This window comes from Erpetoichthys calabaricus, chromosome 8, assembly GCF_900747795.2.
Source record: "Erpetoichthys calabaricus chromosome 8, fErpCal1.3, whole genome shotgun sequence".
In the NCBI taxonomy this organism is placed as follows: Eukaryota; Metazoa; Chordata; class Cladistia; order Polypteriformes; family Polypteridae; genus Erpetoichthys; species Erpetoichthys calabaricus.
The window spans coordinates 66,514,481-66,534,608 of record NC_041401.2 but is presented as its reverse complement, the minus strand read 5'-3'; the positions used below and the strand labels follow the sequence as shown (position 1 = coordinate 66,534,608).

Sequence of the window (20,128 nt, the reverse complement as noted above, 5' to 3'; positions counted from 1 at the left end):
GCCAGGAACAAATAACACAATTTTTGTACATTTACCTGTATGAATATAAATATAGGTGTTACAGTCACAGTGAAAAGGAACAATGAATAAGTTAAGAGCAGATTTCGTTGTCAGTTTCACAGCCAAACTCTGAACGACATTGACCACTTAAAGGCTATCCACTTACACTGTTCAGTACTGATCTAACAGTATCAGCCAGATCTATGTTCAGCTATAAAGTGAACAACCCAGAGAAAGTGCTGCAATCTCCTCAAGATGTTTTTTTTTTTTTTTGCATGACATATCAAGATTGCAGTCTGCAATTAATTCAATGGTTCTAGGTTTTACGATTGATGAGCAGCACAGTATGTTACAGCATAACATACTGTACAAGCATAGCAATGTTAGTTAAAGAAAGTTCACTGTACACAGATTCATCATTGGGGTTTATTTTAGTATAGAACAGTGCTGATGAGCTCCCACTCTTTGTAATACTGTGTAATTCTAAATATATTAAGATAATTGCAGACCATCCATTTGCTATCGATGAAGCATTTAACATATAGAAATCACCCCAGTGTGACAGGGATACATTCTGCACCCCCACGTTTTAACATCAGTACTAGTAACCTGATTAAAACAAAATGCCTATATGTAACATTGGCTTGATTTGATAAAATTGATTAAAAACTATGCTGCACTGCACTGGTACCCTTCACAAACAAGTAATATATATGCAAATTAAGTGTGAAATTGCTGAAATTCTTACCACCTTTGGCATATAAAGCTAATATTTTTAGTTTAAATACTGACTGACTCTGAAGTGTGGGGATGGCTATTCGAGCTGGACAAATCCTCCATGGCTCTAATTTTTAAACTATATAGCTGTATCTTCCAAAATAACTCATGGCATGTTTGAATTTATGTACCTTTTCATTGAAGTTTGGTGAAAGCACCCTGACATTCACTTGCAGTAGGGTATCTATGACTGTCGGTCAATTATGGCTAATGAAATCCAGAGAATAAGTCATTGTCAAGTGATTAGGCTTTGGTAGTCACTCTTAAATAATATTTAATAAATATGCCAGCAACTGCATGTTCACATATATGTTATGGACAAAAACTAGTGTGCTGAAAATCTAAATTATGATTATGAAAACTAGTTTTGTTTTTGTTTTTATTTTCTCATTTTCAGAAATTTTTCTTTTTGTTTTACTTAAAAAAAACAATTTTTTCTCAGTAGTGACAGGTTTTATTTTAGATTTTGTTAAATGGAATAAAACTAGGTCTGATCAAGTAAACACTTTTTAATAATACATTTAAAAAAGTGTTTTCTTTATAATTACAATGATAGTTTTATTATTAAAGTACACTTTTCCTTTATGGGATTATTATTCACTTCTTTTACCTGTTTTTTGAAGCGTATGTACATTTATATTAGAGCTACATTTCATTTTATTTTGCTGTAATTTCCTGGAACACAATGTGGGGTGGTGCCTTGCTGCTTTTATGAATTACCTAGCAATTGCCAAGTCACTGATTATGCTACAGTCTGTAATGGATCGCTGTATTAGTTTGGGTTGGGATTTTTTTTCCATTCTTAAATTGTGAAGCTGCGTCTCGCTAAGTTAAAAATGGAAATCATTGCTAGGTTTAAATGAGTTGTTCCTCTATTTGAGATGCATAAGTATGGTAGTAGATGTTGCCACCTACTTAAGACCCACAGCAGTTCTTAGATATAATTTGGGTAAGAAGTTTTTGAAAATGTTCACTATTGACACTTTTTTTGAACAGTTACTGACCTCTTTTGTTTCTACAGTTACCACATCTGTGGCTAGCACCTTGAATATATACAGTAGTTATAGTCTCCTGCTGAGTCAAGAAGAAGCTAGACATAGCATATGTATTGGTCTATGCTTTCTAAACAGCTGTAATGGAAGTATAGTATCAACAAAGATTTTTCCTTTGTCTTGCATTTCATCATAGGCAGCGAATGCCTATTTACTCATGCAAGCTCAAACTGATAATGCATGTCGTTAGAATGTGAGAGGAAAACCAGAGTACCCAGAACAAAAACTGTGCAGACATGACAGAATATGCAGTCTCCACACAGATGGTTACATATATAAATTCCAATATCTCTCTTCTCTCTGGTAAAGTTGTGTGTCTTGAATTTGGTTATCTCAAGTAAATCTGCTGTATTTAATGAGTCATGCTTTTTGTCATTGAAAATTCTTGTTTTATTCATCACAAAAACATGAGTTTGACTTGTTTGATGTAGTTCATTCTCTTTCTTAATGTAGTATCATTTGCAAACTTCATTAATTTACTTACTGTTGCTGAATCTGTTCTAGCACCAACCCAAGAGCTAATCCACAATTGACTTCATACTATTCTGAATACTTTTTTTTAAGTTTCCTTGCAGTTACCTGTCGATCATTTACAGTACTGTTTTGTATTTTGTAACTGATGCCCATGGTATATAAAGACTTGTTCTTGCATTTGTGGATCTATAACAAAGACTGAAGACTATTCACTGGACATTAATGAGGGTTAGCTGGAGAAAGAGCACAAATATGGAGTCACTGGAGATGGAAGTTATGAAAAAGTTCTGGCCACAACTTATTTGAATGTTTCAGAGGAAACTGAGAAACAGTTAGATTGAGAAACAGCACATACTGTAAAAGCAGTTGATTGTTTTCTAAAAATGTATCTATCTTCTATTGTATTTTTATCTAAACTTGCTTTATCATTGGACTCCTCTATTGTTTAAAAATAAACATCCAGAATATATTATTTGATTATGTTGAGATTCATTTCTGCATCTACATAGTTGTAATTTATTATTAAGAATATTACAAATAAACAGTGCATACTACACGTGTCTGAGCCACATGTGTCTGGGTGCTATATAAACTAAAACAACTATTTGTATTTTTACTTAACATTTGTTTTTCATAAAGCACTTTTTGTATGAGGCTATACACTTTGCAGAATTTAATGACTGCTTCTGCACCCATGAGCAAAATTAACAAAACAAGAATAGTTATTTCCACTTTGAAAATCTATGTTTTCATCACACTTCATACCTTATTATTAAAAAACAATTTGTGTAAAATTAAAATAATCAGGGCTTTTAAAAACCAGTGGTACAACTAATGGCACTGATCAAACACCTCCCTGCAATATAATTGAATATAGGATTAAGATAGTTACCCAAGGCAATTTACAAAACTTGGATACATACAATGCATTAGAGTACTTTATAAGTGAAAATTATCAATATGAAATTATTTACCTGATATGTGCTTTCTTGGTGAAGAGAACCTTGAAGAGAGACCCACCTGTTACGTATATTATAAATAATGCATGAAATTAAGAAAAAATACATGGAGGATGTAGGCACAATTTTTGCAACCCCTAATAAAAATGCTTAGAATAAAGATTCCTCTAAAACATAAAAGTGATATAAAAATCACTCCTATTCTACTTTTAGCAGTACCAGGTAGTAATATGCCTTTGATAAGTTCTTGCAATTCAGCTCTTTATATAAATTTTTAAATGAAAGCACTTTGCCTTCTGTTAAATTCCTTTGTTGCATGAGTATACTCTGGGAACTCTCGAGTCTTATAGTTTGAAGTCAAACAGCCAGGTTAACTGGCAATTCATCAGTCACTTTGCCCTGCCATGGCCTAACATCCAGTTCAAGAATGAAGTCTGCCTAGCACCAAGTGTGGCCAGTAATTGTCCCAGCTCCTTACATCCCAAGCTGAAACAAATACGTTTGGAATCCAATAATGATCTTGCAAAGCAGTATAAAAATAAAATAACGGTAATCTTATGTGAGTTTTATGTGGGATATTTCTTTATAGTAAATGTAAGGTGTGTATACAGTGGTGTGAAAAACTATTTGCCCCCTTCCTGATTTCTTATTCTTTTGCATGTTTGTCACACAAAATGTTTCTGATCATCAAACACATTTAACCATTAGTCAAATATAACACAAGTAAACACAAAATGCAGTTTGTAAATGGTGGTTTTTATTATTTAGGGAGAAAAAAAAATCCAAACCTACATGGCCCTGTGTGAAAAAGTAATTGCCCCCTGAACCTAATAACTGGTTGGGCCACCCTTAGCAGCAATAACTGCAATCAAGCGTTTGCGATAACTTGCAATGAGTCTTTTACAGCGCTCTGGAGGAATTTTGGCCCACTCATCTTTGCAAAATTGTTGTAATTCAGCTTTATTTGAGGGTTTTCTAGCATGAACCGCCTTTTTAAGGTCATGCCATAGCATCTCAATTGGATTCAGGTCAGGACTTTGACTAGGCCACTCCAAAGTCTTCAGTTTGTTTTTCTTCAGCCATTCAGAGGTGGATTTGCTGGTGTGTTTTGGGTCATTGTCCTGTTGCAGCACCCAAGATCGCTTCAGCTTGAGTTGACGAACAGATGGCCGGACATTCTCCTTCAGGATTTTTTGGTAGACAGTAGAATTCATGGTTCCATCTATCACAGCAAGCCTTCCAGGTCCTGAAGCAGCAAAACAACCGCAGACCATCACACTACCACCACCATATTTTACTGTTGGTATGGTGTTCTTTTTCTGAAATGCTGTGTTCCTTTTACGCCAGATGTAACGGGACATTTGCCTTCCAAAAAGTTCAACTTTTGACTCATCACTCCACAAGGTATTTTCCCAAAACTCTTGGCAATCATTGAGATGTTTCTTAGCAAAATTGAGACGAGCCCTAATGTTCTTTTTGCTTAACAGTGGTTTGCGTCTTGGAAATCTGCCATGCAGGTCATTTTTGCCCAGTCTCTTTCTTATGGGGGAGTCGTGAACACTGACCTTAATTGAGGCAAGTGAGGCCTGCAGTTCTTTAGACGTTGTCCTGGGGTCTTTTGTGACCTCTCGGATGAGTCGTCTCTGCGCTCTTGGGGTAATTTTGGTCGGCCGGCCACTCCTGGGAAGGTTCACCACTGTTCCATGTTTTTGCCATTTGTGGATAATGGCTCTCACTGTGGTTCGCTGGAGTCCCAAAGCTTTAGAAATGGCTTTATAACCTTTACCAGACTGATAGATCTCAATTACTTCTGTTCTCATTTGTTCCTGAATTTCTTTGGATCTTGGCATGATGTCTAGCTTTTGAGGTGCTTTTGGTCTACTTCTCTGTGTCAGGCAGCTCCTATTTAAGTGATTTCTTGATTGAAACAGGTGTGGCAGTAATCAGGCCTGGGGGTGGCTACGGAAATTGAACTCAGGTGTGATACACCACAGTTAGGTTATTTTTTAACAAGGGGGCAATTACTTTTTCACACAGGGCCATGTAGGTTTGGATTTTTTTTCTCCCTAAATAATAAACACCATCATTTAAAAACTGCATTTTGTGTTTACTTGTGTTATATTTGACTAATGGTTAAATGTGTTTGATGATCAGAAACATTTTGTGTGACAAACATGCAAAAGAATAAGAAATCAGGAAGGGGGCAAATAGTTTTTCACACCACTGTATGTGCTTCAGCTTTAGTAACTATTCACTTCATCAGTGTGGACACATTGGTACCATATTTACAGGTGCTGGTCATAAAATTAGAATATCATGACAATGTTGATTTATTTCAGTAATTCCATTCAAAAAGTGAAACTTGTATATTAGATTCATTCATTACACACAGAATGATGTATTTCAAATGTTTATTTCTTTTAATGTTGATGATTATAACTGACAACTAATGAAAGTCCCAAATTCAGTATCTCGGAAAATTAGAATATCAATTAAGACCAATGCATAAAAAGGATTTTTAGAAATGTTGGCCAACTGAAAGGTATGAACATGAAAAGTATGAGCATGTACAGCACTCAATATTTAGTTGGGGCTCCTTTGGCCTGGATTACTGCAGCAATGCGGCGTGGCATGGAGTCGATCAGTCTGTGGCACTGCTCAGGTGTTATGAGAGCCCATGTTGCTCTGATAGTGCCCTTCAGCTCTTCTGAATTGTTGGGTATGGCATATTGCATCTTCCTCTTCACAATACCCCATAGATTTTCTATGGGGTTAAGGTCAGGCGAGTTTGCTGGCCAATCAAGAACAGGGATACCATGGTCCTTAAACTAGGTACTGGTAGCTTTGGCACTGTGTGCCGGTGCCAGGTCCTGTTGGAAAATGAAATCTGCATCTCCATAAAGTTTGTCAGCAGCAGGAAGCATGAAGTGCTCTAAAACTTCCTGGTAGACGGATGCTTTGACCTTGGACCTCAGAAAACACAATGGACCAACACCAGCAGATGACATGGCACCCCAAACCATCACTGACTGTGGAAACTTTACACTGGACCTCAAGCAATGTGGATTCTGTGCCTCTCCTCTCTTCCTCCAGACTCTGGGACCTTGATTTCCAAAGGAAATGCAAAATTTACTTTCATTAGAGAACATAACTTTGGGCCACTCAGCAGCAGTCCAAAGGCGAGACGCTTCTGACGCTGTCTCTTGTTCAAGAGTGGCTTGACACAAGGAATGCGACAGCTGAAACCCATGTCTTGCATACGTCTATGCGTGGTGGTTCTTGAAGCACTGACTCCAGCTGCAGTCCACTCTTTGTGAATCTCCCCCACATTTTTGAATGGGTTTTGTTTCACAATCCTCTCCAGGGTGCGGTTATCCCTATTGCTTGTACACTTTTTTCTACCACATCTTGTCCTTCCCTTTGCCTCTCTATAAATGTTCTTGGACACAGAGCTCTGTGAACAGCCAGCCTCTTTAGCAATGACCTTTTGTGTCTTGCCCTCCTTGTGCAAGGTGTGAATGATCGTCTTTTGAACAACTGTCAAGTCAGCAGTCTTCCCCATGACTGTGTAGCCTACAGAACGAGACTGAGAGACCATTTAAAGGCTTTTGCAGGTGTTTTGAGTTAATTAGCTGATTAGAGTGTGGCACCAGGTGTCTTCAATATTGAACCTTTTCACAATATTCTAATTTTCCGAGATACTGAATTTGGGACTTTCATTAGTTGTCAGTTATAATCATCAAAATTAAAAGAAATAAACATTTAAAATACATCAGTCTCTGTGTAATGAATGAATCTAATATACAAGTTTCACTTTTTGAATGGAATTACTGAAGTAAATCAACTTTGTCATGATATTCTAATTTTATTACCAGCACCAGTATATGCAGCTTTAGTGAATCAAACAAAGATTGTTCATAGGCAATTGATTTTGTTTTAAAGGTTGGTGTAGTTTGATTAATGTGACTCTTTAGTGAACCAATGCTTTATTTCTCACCTATATGTTAAAAGAGCTGCAACAAACTTTATTGCTGCGATGATAGAGCAAGGGGAATTACATTGTTAAATTATCCATCTTAAAGCTTACACATGAAAGCTGAAAATTCAATAAGAAAACCTTTTAAAAGTGCAATTTAAATAACATAGTTTCCTCATTGTACACCGTTAAACTGTCTCATTTAATGTAACTTAAGCTTGGCTCAAGATCTTCTTCTTTCAGCTGCTCCCGTTAGGTGTTGCCACAGCGGATCAAATTAAGCTTGGCTCAAGATATACTATATTTATTGTATCTTACAGAAACACCATATATTTTTTCCAGTTATTTTGTATATCTCACTATATTATTTTTTCACCTCCCCCACTCATCACTGATATTGTATAGCAAAAATATTAAATTACCTTTGCAAGTGTGCACATTTCCTTCACATTCAGTATTACATGAGCAAAGTCTTTGTGCTACATGGGTTGCAAGCAATTAAAACATAAAAGATTGATGCTGTATTAAAGAATCTTTAACTGGTAGCTTCCAATTCTTAAAAAGATTTAGAACCTAATGTGCCTGTTTTATTTCATAACATTTAGCTTCACATTTGTAATTATTGTACTTTTTATTGGTGTATCAGCTTTTATTATAGGTATACACAAAATTAGACACAGTTTTTAATAGACAAGAAGTTATGCTAATGTGGACAACATAGTGATGCTGAGGTAAAAATTACTGCTTCAAGAATGTTTGGAACCTGGTTCAGTTAAAGGCAATGGTGTTGCATATTCTTACGTTTTTGGGGATATGTTCATCTCTTCTTTCAATCAGAAGACATGTAGCTTTGTCAACAGATGACTATAGTCTGGCCCTGAATCAAGTGAGGGTTGGTTTCAAGGTAACATGGTAGATAGCTTTGTTGCATGGCAGTATGTGGACTCCAGTGACTTTGATAGTGGAGTCTGCATTTTTCCTCATTCATTTTCTGATGGGATCTTGGTTTCCTGGTATGGCCCAAAGGCAGGCTTTTAGGTGTATTGTTGAATCAATGAGTGAGGCTAGTCAATGGATTTGAATACTATGCAGAGGTTGGTTCCTGTCTCATGACAGATACTACTAGTATGTGCTGTGCAAACCTTACTACCACAGCCTTGAACATTTATGTTTAGTTTCACAAGAATTATACAATTGTACAAAAGTACAGATCATAAAATAATTTCTAACACTTTTTTTTTTATAAAACCTATTTTATCATTTTTCTTCTGTGTACTGCCTATGTTATATGGTCATATCTCTGAGTTTTTTATTTATTGAAATTCAATTTTTGAATAAATGTGTTTTGTGCTATTTACCAAGCTTATCATTTTTTTATTCCATGTATCTGTTTCTCCAGCTGATTTTTTTTCAGGTGAGAGCTTACGTATTTACAAGAGATGCAAAACGTAATGAATCTTTCTTCAGGATACTGTAGGCTTCATAATAAAATGGTTTTTTGAACAATAAAGCTTTGCTGAAGGTAAATGAGGGCATGGAAATTAATGAGTCAAGCCCAATTACTGTTCATTCCCTTATTCTTGTGACAGTGTGTCCCAGTGTGTTCTGATGCAACACTTTTTATAACTGGTGATCATGTGAAGAGTACAAAGTTCATACCTACTTTTTATAAATTTAAATCCTGCCAGAGAATGCTTGGCAACGTTACCAGGCCGCAGTGTAAACACAGCTGGTCTGGAGTGTTGTTGAGCAGCTGAGGAAATAAATGGGGGGGGGGGGGGGGTACATTATTAGGCTGCAAGCAGCTTCTGAAATCAATGTCTAGAAACAAAATATTGAACCTTGGAATGCAATGTCCTTGATAAGGTCAGAAATGTCACAATACTTTATTTACTAACTTACCATGTATTTTTGAACTTCAGATCTATCAGACATATACTGGTAACAATACTGTATATGTTACATGTATATGTCATATATATAAAAAATAAAGTATAAAAAGATATATGTGCATAAACAAATTAGTATAAACAAACACATAGTTCCATCTGTATCTATAAACATTACCCACAAACACCAAAGTTATTTTCACATATTAATACACTTGTTTGTATCAGATAATATTGGACATACAGTGCATACCTGTTCATGGCTAAACCATAAAATAGAAGCACCAGAATTGGATAGGACATAGTTTTACCAGATGCCAATTAATAATTCAGCAATTAAGAAATACTGTATGTCTTGAAGATTAATTCACCAATCATTAACAAATCTCTCTTCAAATCTAAAAGATATTAAAAAATGAGTAGTGTCTGTGGTCAAGGAATAATTTAGCTAGGTACAGTATTAATTCAGAACTTTTATAAAAATATATTAAACAAAATGTTTAATCAGAAAAACTATCTACAGTGTTCCGGCCAAAATTTGATTAAAGCAATTTGGCCTAATAAGCTGGTGTTCTTGTAATCTTTATTTTGTAAAAGAATTCTTAATATAACTTTTTAAAATGTATGTAAGTAAACAAATGATACTTGATGTTACTAGTAATTTTCCTTGAAGGGTTATTGACTGAGGGGATGAGCTTGAGTTGCAAGTTCAGAAATTAGTCATAGTTTACAAAAATCTATGACAGAAATTATCTTTGAGGACCTTGATTTTAAGTATATTTAGCTACTATATTCTAATCTTGATTACATCAGAGTTAGAATCTGTACCAGCAGCAATGGACAAAATGCAGAATGGGTCTCCAGTCTTTTTAGAGATGCATGCAGCCAAATATACAGTAGAAACACAATATACAGTAATAATAATGAGTGCACCTGTAGATATTGACCTGTAGAGCTCAGGTGTCTTGGGCACATTTGAGGAAACAAGAAATTCCAGAGAATATCCATGTAGTTGTGGGGAAATCATGTAAACTTGACAAAGAAATTAACCTTTCTTGAAATTGTACCTGAGGCTTGAGTATTATGAAGAAGTAGTAACAACCGCCAAGTTACTGGTCTGCACAACTGAGTGAATACTTGTAGTATACTAATATATATACATTTATATATATATATAATATATATACATTTGTAAATGGTATTATGTAAAATAAAGACTGTCTCATTGTTTCCAAGGTGCAACAGCACATACTTGATATATTTTAAATTTCCTTTACCCCATTATTAAGTGATCTTTTTGGTGTCTAGTTGCTTTGAACTCTCAACTTCTATAAATGACATTAACTTGTTGAGCCACTAGATTTGCATTTCGCAATGTAGATAAAACTGAAAGTTGTGTACATATGAGAGTGTGACTTTTGCACATTTTGTAAGCAGTCTTCTCTTGAAGAAAGAGTAGGTAAAGAAATACAATTTTCCTTTCTTTGTCATGCACAGGATTGACAGGTGTGGCTGTCAGTGGCATACCTAGACCTGTATTTTGAGGAGTGTTAAACACTGTATGCATCACTTTGAGAGGTTATTTGATGAGGCCTGCTTTCATTTTATTTTCTTCAGCAGGCTTTATGTCGTTTTGTGCTTCTTCATTGGCAACCTGTGTGTATGCATGTTTTGTTTTTGAGTGTCTGTGAGTCACATGAGATTGGCAGGAGGAAGCTTTGGAGGTTTCAACTGTGACATTTACTCAACAAAATGAGCGTATCATTCAGCTAAAGTTTGGTTTGAGGGAGATATCACTTTGAACCTGTAAGGCTATTTCTTGAAATCAGTTTTTTTAGGTTACAGACCATTCTCACCTTGGCACACCACTGATTGACGGTGTGATGTATTTTAATATGAACTCTCAGCTGTATAACACTGAGTTGTTAAGTGCTCCCTAGTAAGTGCCAAATGGAAAGTCAGCAAAGAAATTATCTCTTGTGGATGTTGGATTGGAGAATAAAAATTCTATACCTATATGATTTGTGAATATTGGGGAACAAAGTTATGCAAGTGAAACAAGTAGGTTTAGCATTACTTTGGTAACTTGTATGTGCCTATTTGACTTGGGTAACATATGTGTATAACTTTATATAAACCTCAGATTTGCAAATAGAGTTTAGTACATACAAACATGGAAAGTTTGTTATTGTAGATATTAGCATGTACATACAAAAGCCAAAACACATTAAAGTAGATATCTTCTGGGTGCTGAAAATCTCAAGTGAGGACTTTGTCACAATGTACTTGACTCATTCACTGACAAGTAGAGCAGTGTGACGTATTCCAACAACAGCCCTCTAAAATAAACAGCAATAAAAACCTGCCAGTTTCCTGGTTTCTATTTAGAGTGTGCTGCAGGGCATGATAACTCATGACACTTTAGCTTGAAGGTTCAAGAAGGGTTGTTTATAGTTAATTTTTCCTTTGGTACTTTTGTGCACTCTGCCTTGAAACCTTCACATCTAAGCCCTCAGGAACACTGTGGAGTTAATAGAATCTAGGACTGATTTAGTGGAACTCTGTGCTGTGGTCTGTCAGCATATAAACAGGAAAAGGAGTAACAAGCTCAAAGGTGTGTGATTGATAAGTGTGCTTCATGGTTCACTTTATAGATTTACAAACTGTGGTTAAGGTATGAAAAAAACTATAACATGTCATAAGTTTTGTTTTCTAATATGTGAGTATTACAGCTTGCTACAGGTTTATTTATAGCTGAACTGCCCCACCTCATTGTTTACTACTGATCAAAACACCAGGCATGTTGGTTTATAGAAATTCAATCTCATACACTTTCATCTTTGAACTAATGGCAATGAAAAGAGACAGACCTTCTTTTCTAGTGGTACTGGCTAGAACTTGCTGTTCAGCTGGGGCAGTAGTAAACAAAACCCAATCTCCAGTAGTAGAAGTTAAACACTTGCTTTCTGAGATACATTGAATGCCCTATAATCTGAAATTTATTTCAACCCTGCTCTCCCCACCCCCTTTACTAAAGGGTCCATCTACCACCATCTGCAACCACCTTTTCCACAATTGTATTTAATTGTAATGCCTAAGTAAAGAACTACCTCTGGAGAACGAAGATGGAATTATTCTGAGACGATACATAAATTTGACAGTTGCCTTCAGGTATTTGGAAGTAATGAACCTTACACTCTTATGAAACAGCCTAGGCGTTTTCAACAGATAAAGAAACCTGTCTTGTTAGTAGTGAGATGAATTGATTTAGTATAGATTTGATGTATTTTAATATTAAATTCTTTTTCAAAGTAAAATTGTACTGCTCTGTCTAAAACAAAATAAATAATGGTAGGCAAGGGTTTTTGGAAAGGACTGATTTATAGTAACTGAGAGATTAATTAAATGTACTGGAAGGGGTGTCACTGTTCGCTGGCTAATTGGCCAGAGGTGTGAGGTGTGTCTTTTGTCAGACAGGTTTAGTATTTGCCTCAATGACTGGGCTCTCAAGGTTTCCAACCAAACCAATACATATCATGTTTCTAATCATTTGGCACAAGGTTATTTCTCCTCTCACCTGTTTAAAGAGTGTTTTGCTCCCTTGCTTTTGCTTCTTGAAGGTCATCTGATATTAACTTCTAGTTTTAAGTGCATCACAGTTTTCTCTCCTCCCTTTAAAATTGATTACATTTAAACCTTCACATTTTGATATGGTGCATTTTTCTGAGACAGCTCACAAACAGCTGGTTCTTTTGGGGCCTTTCAGGGAGATTTTTGTTAGGGATTTCACTGTACTTTCTCTGAAAATGAAGATTTAAAAACAAGTGCCCTCACCACCATAATATACTGTCATGCTGTCAGGTTCAGTCTTTTAAGAATTACAGTTAGTTGTTTTCATTTGTTCAGGTAGCAGAAAATAAATTTAATTCTGCCCTACACCATGAATGTTCCAGTTCTGCTTTTTAAAATGTTATTTCACACAGGAACAATTTTTTCTATGTGTATATGCTGTACTTCACAAGGATTAGCTAGGTGTAACTCTAGTTCTACAAATGCAAAACAACCTATAATCCTGTTGAAACAAATGTTGCCTGTAAACACTAGTTTGTAGTTTCACCAGTGAAATTCTGTTCAGTTTAAGATTCTGTTTATAGTAATAGAACAAACGAATGAACACTCTTTACTTGTCCCAAGAGGAAATTTAGCTTATGTTAAATATTAAGGCAAAGCAACTTTTCACAGTAGTGATAATTAAAAATTACATTGCTAACCCTTGAAATATTTTAACATTACTTTTTTTTTTTGTGTGAGAATTGGACATAAACACACTTCAATGAATATATAATAGTATTTCTTCAGTTCTATTACAGATGGTCGCTAATTTTACTGATTATTACTGATTTATTTCAGTAATTTAGAGCAGTGGTTCTCAACCTTTATGGTCTTAGGGCCCAGTTTTACTTTTGTAAGGTCACTGGTGACTCACATGCAGAAATCAAAAGAGGGTAGCAGTTGGTTCCCACCTTGGTGAAAAGAGCACAATTACAAGAGCGGGGGATGGTGTTGGTTTCCCCCATGGTGGACATGCTTCCCCGTACTGAGACAAGCTCGATTATAAGAGCAAGGGTTGTGTTACCATGAGCAAGTCAGACCTAAAATGGCATTTTGCCCAAAGACAGTAACTTACGACCCACTGACATTGACCCAAAAGTGGGTCGCCACCCAGTGGTTGAGAAACAGTGCCTTAGAGTATTATGCTGTTCACACCTGCAGTGTAAGGACTCGGTGCCCTAGTGTGTCATGTTCAGGACCAGAAGCTTCTCAGAGTTTCCATAGTTCAGTCCATGCGTCCTTTCAGTCTGAAACACTCTGATTCACTGACTACTTCTCGTAGGACTTATTTGCCCTTCTACTTAATATGTAATATCAGTAATGGCGCACTGCACGATAACGTGCAGTGAATATACTTGACTTGAGCATTCATAGTTTTCATACTCTTTCTCTATATGTTTAGCATTTGTTTGCTCAGAGGTTGATGCGCTTGCTGCTTCCAGAGCAGCTCTTCTTTTGTCCACCCTAGCAGCCTGCTTCCTCTCTCCTTTCGTCGGCATCTTTTCATGTTAAAAGTGATTAAGTCAGTGTTTGTGTTGCAATTAGTTTGTACATTTTCCTTAATTTTTCACTTAAGCTGGCACTTAATTCTTCAATCTGCCTCAAGAATGATTTAAGATATGAAGAGGTTGGGAGAATGACAGCAAAAGTGGTAGGGATGAGAACGGTGCCCTTACCCATGCGCCACATGGCCACCCTCCTGACCGCTGCCGAGAGTTGATTCTACAATAAAATAAAATAAAAGAGGAATAACCTTAGAGGTCAATCATCACCCCAAAAGCGGATAGTAGAAATCATGTAGTATATGTGTACCAAATTTCAGGTCAGTAGGTCAAACAGTTTGCAAGCTACAGGTGATTTAAAATCCTGGACAGGCAAACGGACAGCCACGGTAGCGTATTATATAAGAAGATATTGTGGTCTTATTTGTATAATTTCTTAATAGCAGCACTTTCTCAGTTTTGATATTTTTGATACAAAAAAACAAACATTTCAGTATTAAATATATTAGACTTTTCAATTGCCATCCTTCTGTTGGGCAGTGACCTCTCCACTCTCCAGAGGTGTGCCTCTTTAATAAAGAGTAACTTAATTAGCACTCACACACTTACCATAATTGTCTCTAATCCAATAAAGCCCTAAGTGCTTTTGATTAAAGGTCACTGATTGCTGTAAGGTGAAACATGTAAATTACCCTGCAAATGCATGCAGAGTTCTTTGAATTGTGTCATGTTATATATGTCTTTGATTGGTTAGTGGTTTGCCTTCAGAATAATAATCTAATCAATGCCTAAGTAGTGCATTCTTGCAGAGGCTATGGGTGACATGAAGGTGAGAAACAGGAAATAGACTGGAAGCTGTTATTAACACAAGATTTAATCATTTGTCTTCTTGACCTAACAATCACTGTTAATTCTCTGTGATATTTAAAAAAATCTTACTAATAAATATGGACAAATAGCTGAGCTGTAATTTATAATATGTGTGCTGCACAGTAATGTAGTAAGCAGCATGCAGCAACAGCAGAATTAGCATTTGTGCTCCGGGGTCTGTTTCCTGAAAGGAGTTACAGTTTACACCAAAAGGTCAAAGAGCAGCTATCAGGTTTATTATTGTCCTGAAATGCTTTGGGTTGACTGTTTATGTGGATCTGCTCTGTAATTAACTGGTATACAAACCTGGGTGTGATACAACCTTGTTCTTCTACTGTAAGCTACATAAGTGAACTGGATTAGGTGCATATTAAAATAAATAGAAGGTAGCAAAGTAAGTGGTGTGCTGCTTCACACTTCCAGCAACCTTAGCTTTGTTCCCAGACAAGTCTCTTTCTGGGTGGTGTTTAAATGATGGCCTGGTGTCTGTATAACTTTTCTGTAAGGTTAGGGCTGGGCTATTTATTTCCCATACCAAACAAAGTATATATGTGTTAGACTGCCCAACAACTGTAAATTGCCCCAATATGAGTGAGTGGTTATGTACATGGGTGGACTCATATCTCATCTAGGGTTGCTCCATGCTTTGCTTTGCTGTCATGTCTGTCAAGAGAGGCTCAAGCTTTCTACTTAATTGTAATGAAAAGGTGAACTTGGAAAAATGTGTGAATGAATGGAAAAAAGTTAAAGGAAATGCAAGATGGAGAAATATCAAAATTAAATATTGAATGCCAAAATACAAAAATATGATGAGGTCTGCAGTAGAGAAAAAAATATTTGGGTCTTGTTCAAAAAGCTGATGCCGCCAATTTATTTAATGGTCCCAAATGTTAAAAATTAGATTGGGTGCCTGACCTTAAATTTTAAATTGTCCTTGTTGTTTGTTTTAGACCCTACTACAAACTCTAAACTTAAGGTTCATGGGGATAAGGCCAAGTACATCAGGGTCCGCTTTTGGCGTCCGCTTTTTGAACAAGACCCAAATATTTATTGATATATTAAAGATTGTTGTAATTTGAAAAAATAAGCAATTAACTACATTTTTTTATTTAATAGGCACCTTTATCTAGTTAACTTTAAAAAATCAGAATACATACAAAATATTTCAGTGCTCAGAAAAGCAGTACAAAGTTAACAGGCTATTTTAGGATAGCACTAAAGTTAGTGCTAGTTCTAGATGGCGAATTATCATAATATCAACAGAAGCACAGTAAGATAACCAGAATGGTAATTAAAGTAAAATTGTTACATGATGTTGTGTTAATCTTCAAGATAGGAACATAAGAAATTTGACAAACAAGAGGAAACCATTCAGTTCATCTAACTCTTTTGTTTAGTTAATAGCCTATATGTTCAAATACCTCACTCAGATATTTGCTAAAGGCTGCCAAGGTTTTGGTTTCAACAACATGACTTGGTAGTTTGTTCCAGATTTATTTAGCTTTTTGAGTAAAGAAGTATTTCCTGGCTTCAGTTTTAAATGTGCTTCTCCTTAACTTTTGCTGGATTGGGCATTTAGTCAAAAGAATTGAGCTGGATCTACTTTATCAGTGTCTTTGACATGGTGCATCTGAATGTCAGTAGACTAAGCGCTGATGTATCTGTAGTGAAATGGTGGTGTAGCGGTCAACAGTGCAGACTTTGTATGCTTTGAAATGGAATGACCTCCTTCCAATGGTTGGTTCCTGCCTCATGCATGTGCTTTGATTTTATTCTGAGCCTGGTTGTTTTGTTTTTTGTTTTTTATTTTCTGTGCCATGTGCACACACACAAGTGCAAAATCACATACATGTACTTATTACATGCACTGTGTTAATTGAGCAATCACTATACACCTGTTCTTCCCTGTCCATGTAATTCCACAGTCTGTGATGGAATCATATCTGAAGAAAATGCTATTTAAACCCAGGTTATTACATAGCAACTGGTGTTTGTAGGCCTTTAAAGTAAAAATGGATAAGAGTAAAAGAGTTACATGGCTTTGATCATGAAGCTCGGACTAGGCACTGCCTGTATGAAATTTTAAAGTTTTCCCAAAGTCAGCTTGAAGTGAGGGGTCTCAATGTATTCTGGTTTTCTTCTTATATCCCAAAGAATGTTAAGGTTAATTGACATCTCTAAATTAGCCTATTGTGAAAGGGGTGGGTGTGTTCATGAGCATTCCTTGTGATGGACTGATGCTGTTTTCAAGATTGGATCCCACCTTGCGTCCATTGCTCCCAGGTTAGGTGGCTACCCCCACCTCTCACAACCATTCTTCTCTAACAACCTTCAATTGAACAGGTCACAAAATAGATCCATGAATGGATGGAAAATAAAATTTCTATTGTATTATCATACATTACATCATGAAATGTGCTGTAACCCAGTATTTCATGTCATATATGCTGTAACTCTGCATTATCATGAAACATGCTTTATTGGGGGTGCTTCATTGCTTCTATAACTGTATAACCTGTATATGCTAAAATAACAAAAATGAAAACCTTTATCCTCACAGCCCTTTTTTCAGGTAAACACAGTTCCTTGTCATTTCCAGTGTTTAATATACAGTATTAGCCTTTAACAGCTTCCAACAGTACCCAGCTCCCTTCTGTTTTATTACTGACTAGCCATATTGCCTTTCGAAGACAGGTTATAAAGTATATTTAAAATGTTTCATATCTCTTGTCTGACATGTATTTTCAGGACCTTTCATCTGTATCCCCTTGTGTCTGAAACTCTCTGAACGAGTGCTCCCTCTGTAAAGTGCTTTCCTGTGAAGTCTACTTCTCAGACTGTTATTTCGAGGTTCCTTGTTTGCCCCGCATCTTGCTTTTATACCTTTTGTCTTTGAAGGTGACTCCCAGCATAACTCATATGCTTTTACTCTTCCTTGTGTGTCATACTTGCACTTCCTCTTTCAATTGCATCACTAAAGCTTAATGGGTCAGTTTACTCAGAGGGATTGGACACAAACATAGACTTTAGCATTTTATTATATACAGTTAGGGCCATAAATATTTGGACAGAGACAACTTTTTTCTAATTTTGGTTCTGTACAGTACCACAGTGAATTTTAAATGAAACAACTCAGATGCAGTTGAAGTGCAGATGTTCAGCTTTAATTTAGTCACTTGATCTTAACCCAATTGAGCATGCATTTCACTTGTTGAAGACTAAACTTCGGGCAGAAAGGCCCACAAACAAACAGCAACTGAAAGCCGCTGCAGTAAAGGCCTGGCAGAGCATTAAAAAGGAGGAAACCCAGCATCTGGTGATGTCCATGAGTTCAAGACTTCAGCCTGTCATTGCCAGCAAAGGGTTTTCAACCAAGTATTAGAAATGAACATTTTATTTCCAGTTATTTAATTTGTCCAATTACTTTTGAGCCCCTGAAATGAAGGGATTGTGTTAAAAAAATGCTTTAATTGCGTCACATTTTTATGCAATCATTTTGTTCACCCCACTGAATTAAAGCTGAAAGTCTGCACTTCAACTGCATCTGAGTTGTTTCATTTAAAATTCATTGTGGTAATGTACAGAACCAAAATTAGAAAAAAGTTGTCTCTGTCCAAATATTTATGGACCTAACTGTAGTAGTAGATATGAAACGTTTTTGTCGAATTCATCACTTCAAATTAAACTGTTTTCCTATAACTAAAAAAACTTGTAAACTTCATCATTCATACTGGTCACTTTATTTATGTGTTGGTCACATGACATACCTGACATATGTATGCTTATATAATGCTGTTAAAGCTCTGTTTAAAATTAAGAAGCCATGTCATATGCCCTGCTCACAAAAATGATTGTAGCTGGCATGCATAACATTGTAAGTACAGTATGTTACGCTTTTACTTAACTTCCTTCTTCAATTCCATGTTTTTCTCCATGCAACTGTAATTAAACTGATCACTGGATAAGTTAAAAATGTTTTTTGAAATAAAACTTTGGGAATGCCTTGAAATGCCCACCACAGAAATCATATTAGATTTTAATTCAAATAAATGATGGAATACAATAGACAATATAAAAGGAATACATTTTTAAAAAGATGCTCTGCCTAAGAATAATATTTTTATATATTCTTTGGTCAAGAGTCCTGTATTCAGTTCAAAAACACAGTATTATTGGAATGCATTTTTCTTGTTTATATTTTATGCTGAGTTTTTCGGAAATATTAATATATTTTACCTAAAACTTAATTAAATTATTAATTAAATAAATACAAAGTAATTGTACTAAACATGCTATTTGTATTCATGTTTTGTTTTATGCCTGACTAATCCTAGACCATCAACCAATCAATGGTTATTTTTATATCACAAAAATAGAAATAATTTTAAGAAAATCTATCAATAATTAAATTAATATATGGTGGATAAATGTTTTCTCCTTATAATTTTCTTGATTATGTAGTATACTAATAATGTTTTCTCAAGTTGAGTGGCTGCTTCTTTCAAGTTTTAAATCAGAGTTTATGTCACAAGTACAGTTTACAGTGAATTCTTGCATGTCTGACAAGCATACACGTTGCTGCTAGAGTCCATTGTCATTATTTTAATCATTAGTAATAGTTACTTTATAAGAATATTAAATGCTGTGAAAGACTTAACTTCTGAATTTCTGCCAACATACTGCTTTTTTACTGCAAAACTAAAAGTCTTATGCCCAGGCTTTGCCTGTCTATTGTTAAAATTCCGTACCTGATCTCTCTTTATACTGTATGTGTTTTTTTCTCCAGGTACTCTGGTTTTCCTTCCACATATCTAAAGATATGCATGTTAAGTTGTGTGTTGATTCTGTATTGGTTCTGTGCGAGTGCAAGAGTGTATGTATGTTTAAAAGTGCCCTGCAATGGACTGGCATCCTGTCCAGTGCTGTTTCCTAACTAAGATTGGTACTGGTTCTTTTTCATCAAATTCTGAATCATATTAAGTATGTTTGAGAAGATTTTGTTGCTTATTATGTACAG

General features: G+C 35.7%; 1 protein-coding gene across 1 annotated transcript in view; it reads left to right on the top strand.

Moving 5' to 3' along the window:
• The window catches only part of LOC114655580 (protein phosphatase Slingshot homolog 2-like), a 120,952-nt gene that overhangs the window by 56,802 nt on the left and 44,022 nt on the right, over positions 1-20,128 (top strand). The gene's annotated exons all lie outside the window — the stretch shown is intronic.